This window comes from Giraffa tippelskirchi, chromosome 4 (genome assembly GCF_054371585.1).
Source record: "Giraffa tippelskirchi isolate mGirTip1 chromosome 4, T2T-mGirTip1v1.2.pri, whole genome shotgun sequence".
In the NCBI taxonomy this organism is placed as follows: domain Eukaryota; kingdom Metazoa; phylum Chordata; class Mammalia; order Artiodactyla; family Giraffidae; genus Giraffa; species Giraffa tippelskirchi.
Genome location: NC_137278.1, coordinates 211,770,197 through 211,775,897, shown reverse-complemented (window position 1 = coordinate 211,775,897; position 5,701 = coordinate 211,770,197). Strand labels below are relative to the sequence as shown.

General features: G+C 56.2%; 1 long non-coding RNA gene across 1 annotated transcript; it reads right to left on the bottom strand.

Moving 5' to 3' along the window:
• Window positions 1–2,448: 2,448 nt before the first annotated feature.
• Window positions 2,449–5,116, bottom strand: LOC145544883 (uncharacterized). The gene is made up of 3 exons (XR_014081686.1): window positions 4,619–5,116; window positions 3,802–4,016; window positions 2,449–3,219 (listed from the first exon to the last, which is right to left on the bottom strand). It is a non-coding gene; the product is annotated as an uncharacterized LOC145544883 (long non-coding RNA).
• Between the last annotated feature and the right edge of the window lie 585 nt (window positions 5,117–5,701).

Here is a 5,701-nt window from a genome sequence, read left to right as displayed (position 1 = left end):
GGGCTGCCAGGCGCTGCCCCTCCCCCGACACGGCCCCAAGTCCGCGGTCATCACTGCATCACGGCTCCTTACCAATGCCATTGGCTTCCTCACTTCTGCTGACCGTCCCCAGGGAACTGGACTGGGAGCCAGGAGCTGGAGCCGGGGGCTGGCTGGGGTGGGGGGCCATGCACCCCAGCCTCGTGGGACCCCCTGGCCCCCTGCCCACCCGTGCCTGCTGCTCCCCACTTTCTGCCCTGCTCCCTTCCTGCAAAGCCTGGGAACTGAGCTCGGCTCTCAGCACTGTGGGCACGGGGCTGCTGGTGATGCCCCCTGGGCTCCTGGGCCCGGCCTGGGGGCCAGCTGTGACGGGCCCTGTGCTGCTGAGCTCTGCCGGGAGCTCAGGCCTCACACGTGCCTCACCCGCGGTTCCTGCGGGCGGGCCGGTGCTGCCGGGCCCTCCGCTCCGGCCGGCCGCGGTGCTTCGCGCTCAGTCGAGCGGTTGGCCCTGTCCAGTCTCCTTTGGTCGTAGGACGGTGGCTTCTCTTTCTGCTGGCTGTTTGTTGGCCAGAGGCCACCCTCCATCCTGGTGTGTGTTTGTCCTAACGTGGCTGCTTTGCCCCGGTCCACGGAGACGGGACTGTGGTCCCACGTGAGGTCATGGGCACCTTCGCTCGTGATGTGTTCCCTTGTTCAGAAGCGAGTCACGGGTCCTGCCCACACTCACGGGGGTCACACACAGGGTGGGCCCCAGGATGTGGGTGGCCCGGGACCGCCCCATGTCTGTCTGCCATGTTAACAAGCAGGGGTCTGAGCCCCGGGTGCCAATGCGCACGCTTCCCAGGGAAGGCGAGTCTAGGCTCCCCTCGCTGGGTTCGCCGAACTGGCCTGGACCTGGCTCCCTCGCCCCGGTGTGGCCCCTCCTCCCTGCCCGGACAAGCCCCCAGCGCCTTCGCCCTTCCCCCTCGCCCCCACCCCCGACCGCCTGGCAGAGGTAGACGGGTCTGCCCCCGACAACAGAGCATCCAAATAGTGGGCAAAGATCGCTAGACCTGCGGGGAGAAATGGCCAAATCCACTGATGGTGTACCTGGGCTCCTGTCAGTAAGGGGCAGGGAACCGATCATAAAGATGGAGCTGAACTCACAGCGCCGTCCACCGACTGCCTGTGACTGACGCCTGCAGACGGCTTCACCCAGCACAGCCGCACACATCCTTCTCAGGCTCACAGCTTTCTGGGCCATAAAATGCACCTTTACAAGCTCAAAAGGCTTGTAATCTTACAAAGCACGCTTTCGGACCACAATGGAATTAACTGGGAAATCTGTAAGAGAGACATGGCTGGAAAACCTCCAACTATCTGCAGAAGAAACAGCACAAAGATCAAAGGAAAGGCTCAAGAGAAGTTGAAAAATATTATGAATTAAATGAAAATGAAACTATGTTACCAAAATGGGTAGGATGCAGCGAAAGCGGTGCTGACGGGGAATTTACGGGGGAGTGGGCGTCCTGGGAAGGGGAGAGGTCCGGAGCTGGTAACTAAGCTCTTACTTCAGGAAGCTAGCAACGGAAGGGCAAATTGACTCCACAGTAAGAAGAAAAAGAGGAACAGAAACGGTAGCCATTAATAAAGTGGGAAACAGAGAAACAATACTGAAGGTCATTGAAGCTAATAGTTGATCCACTGGAAAGAGCAATGAAGTTGACAGACCTCTATCTAGGCCAAAAAAACAGAGAGAGGGGATACACAGTAATACCAGAAAGGTGGGCCTCCACTACGGATCCCCCAGATGCTGAAAGGGCAATAAGGGGCTACCGTGAGCAACTCTGTGCCACCGATTTTATAATATAGGTGAGATGGACCAGTTCCTTCAAGGACACAATCTGCCAAAGCTCATGCAAGAAACAGGCAATCTGAATAGCCCCATACCATTAAAGAAATTGAATTAACAATTAGTAACCTTCCCAAATGGGGCTTTCCAGATGGCGCTAGTGGTAAAGAACCTGCCTACCAGTGCAAGACATGTAAGAAACGTGGGTTCAAACCATGGGTCAGGAAGATCCCCTGGAGGAGGAAATGGCAGCCCACTCCAGTATTCTTGCCTGAAAAATCCCACGGACAGAGGAGCCTGGCGGGCTGCAGTCCTTGGGGTCACAAGAGTCGGACACGGCAGAGAACGAGCACGCACACAGCAACCTTCCTAAACGGAGGGCACCAGACCCAGACGGCTTCACCAGATGTGTACGGGGGCGATTACGCCAGTTTTCTACAAGCTGTTCCAGAAAACAGCGGAGGGACCATCCTGTAACTCATGTGAAGCTCTATCGCTCTGGTGCCAAGACAAAGAGATTAATTACAAGGAAAGGAAATGGTAGGCTAGTATTTCTCATGAATGTAAGATGCAAAAGCCCTCAGCAAAATATGAGCAAATCGAATCCGACAGTGTATAAAAAGAATGAACTGCGACTACGAACAAGTGGGATTTGTTTCAGGTATGCAGGGTTGGCTCAGCATTTAAAAATCAATCAATGTGATCCATCCACAGGCTAGAGAAAAAGTTTCCCAGAATTATATCAATAGATGCAGAAAAAGCATTGGATAAAATATGATACTCCTTCCTGATAACAGTTCTTAGCAAAATAGGGAATGAGTGGAACTTCTTCAGCTTGTACATCCACAAAAAAACTACAGGGAGCATCATACTCAGTGATGAGAAACTAGATGTCTTCCCGTTCATTTTTGATGGGTGGGTGCAGAGACACCTCCTCCAGGTAGCCTTCTGGACTCCTCCCTCCCTCTCCTCAGTGAGGAACCTCCTCTCTGGGGTCCTTGTGCAATCTCAGCCTGCTGTCCACGTGTCTGCTCATCTGCCTGGGCAGAGGAGCTGCATGCAGTAAACGTGTGCTGAAGGCGGACGAAGCAACACAAGGGGGATGAGTAAGTTTTGCAGTGACAACATCCCTCAAGGGGCTTTCGGAGAGAGGAGGTGGATGTGAGTGAGCGGCAGCGTGCAGAATTCTGTCCACGGTGTGGGGTGGGTGCTTGAGGGGGACGTTGACGAGGCACGTGCAGAATCCAGGCCAGAGACTGACAGCCGGTCCTCAGGGCTAATGTCTCCACTCTGTGGGCGACTGTGTGTGACGGGTGGGTGGGTGGAACCGCATCTCAGGGAGTTGGTGATCCTGTGGAGTGAGTCTTCAAAGGTGGCTGATCAGCTACCTGGGAGTATTTGTGGCACACCTGCCAGGTGAGAGGAGGCTTAGGACTGAGCAGGGTCATAATGAGCTCTGGGCACTCTCTGGTGATGTTGAGGGTCATCCACCTATTCCTCTGTTTGTCTATCCACTTAACCATCCACCCAGTGATCCATCCACCTATCTACCCATCCATTCATCAATCTATCCATCCATTCCATTCTATCCATCCATCCATCCATCCTTCTTTCCATCCATCCATCCATCCATCCATCCTTCTTTCCATCCATCCATCCATCCATCCATGCACACACTTATCCATCCATCCATCTATCTACCAACCTACTTATCCATCCATCCATCCACACATCTAAGAAGCTTGATAAACTCCAAGCACATGAAGAAAAGGACACACATCCATCACTTAAAACGAGTGCAAAGAGAACATCCCAGGCGCAGGGAGAACAAAGGTAAGAAGGACAGCTGAGTTATCCTCAGAAATAAGCGAGCAGGACTTGGTGGGTCAACATTATGAAAGTATTGCAATAAGATACTGGAACCAAGAGCTCTTTACATGAAAATATCTTTCAAAATTGAAGACAGAATAAAGACTCCCAGGTGTACGAACCTGAGAGAACTTGTCCCCAGGAGATGCAAAGCAGCCTTGAGGTCTGCTTTTTCTGCTTCTGCGGCAGCTCAGACCAGAATCTTGGTATCCAGCTGGCGGCAGGTGGAGGCCGAGGGGCAGGCTGCCCTGTGCCTGTGCTCCTGGGCATGGAGACCCTCCTGAGCCGCCCAGCGCCTGGCTGATCAGAAGTAGGGCCCCTTCTTGGGGGAGCCAAGCTGGGCAGGGAGGATACTGAGAGGGTCCGCTCTGAGACCCCACCCCACCCTGACACTGGCGGATCCCGAGGCGCAAGCCATGTTGATTGACCCTCTGCCTCCAGGGCGCCCAGGCCCATGGGCCGTGGTCATGTCCCGGGGATCCCCCTGAATACCCAGCTGTCCACCTGAGTACCTAGGCATCCTGGTCGTGTCCTGGGGGTCCCCCTGAACACCCAGCTGTCCACCTGAGTACCTAGGCATCCTGGTCGTGTCCTGGGGGTCCCCCTGAACACCCAGCCGTCCACCCAGGACCCAGCCGTCCACCTGAGTATCTAGGCATCCTGGTCATGTCCTGGGGGTCCCCCTGAACACCCCGCCATCCACCCAGGACCCAGCCGTCCACCTGAGTGCCTAGGCATCCTGGTCGTGTCCCAGGGGTCCCCCTGAACACCCCACCGTCCACCCAGGACCCAGCCGTCCACCTGAGTGCCTAGGCATCCTGGTCGTGTCCCGGGGGTCCCCCTGAACACCCCACCGTCCACCCAGGACCCAGCCGTCCACCTGAGTGCCTAGGCATCCTGGTCGTGTCCCGGGGGTCCAGCCGTCCAGCTGGTCCTCACCTCCATCCAGCGCCTTCGCTGGCTTCGCTGTGCCCTGTGTGCTCCGTGCCTGTGCCCCCCGGATTCTGGGGACGACCTGGGTGCCGGCCAGCCCCCTCTGAGGCGCCGTGTCGAGCCCCTCCCCACCTCAGAGCTGCCCTTGAAGGTTCCGAGGCTACAGCTTCATATGAGGTCTTGGTTTCCATTCTTGCTCTTGGTGCGAAACCCACTGGTCAAGCTGAGGGGCGTTCGAGTCTTGTCCGATTCTCCAAGGAGCTCCTGCCAGCTCATCTATGGGCCCTGTGCTTGTGCCCCATCCACGGGGGGCACTCACGGACCGGAGTGGCAATTCAGGAGGAGGCCCGGCACTTCCTGGGCACCAGCTTTTAGGGCGATTTCCTCCTGGAGCCCTGATCGCCACCCGACCATCAGCATTGCTCCTCGGAAGCCAACGTTACTGTCAGGCTAAAAGCCCAAATGTGCAATGTTCATGTGCAGTAAAAATCATTTATTTTGGCTGTTCCAGGTCTTGGTTGCTGTGCGGCTCTCCTCTAGCTGTGGTGTGAGGGCGGCTCTTGCTGCAGAGCCCGGGTCCCAGGGCACAGGGTCAGCAGCTGTGGAGCGCGGGCTCAGCTGCTCCCCATCGTGTGAAATCTTCCCAGCCCAGGGGTCGAACCCGTGTCCCCCACGTTGGCAGGCAGACTCCACCACTGAGCCACCAGGGGAGCCCCAACATTCACCTTTAAAACAGTCAGAAGAGCCCGGCTCTGGGGTCTTTCCAGATACACGTTTAACCTGCGGATCTTAATCTCCGACGAGGTGGTGAAATTTGCTTCCCTCTGAGTTCACACCCGTCACCCTGATCCATTCCCGGGGTGGCCTCAGCAGGGTCCCCTCGCTCATCCCAAGAAAATGCTTTGAAGGGACTTAAAAGAAGGCGTCTGGCTCCACTGTAAACGAAAGCCCGATAAGGGATCCCGGTCCAGCTTTATAGACAAGCCACTGTCTCGCTTTCTCAGCTCCTGTGCAGCGACCGCAGGTACACGATGGCGCTCTGGGTCCTCGTCTGAAACACACTGCCATTCTGAGTGACCCCGCAGCGAT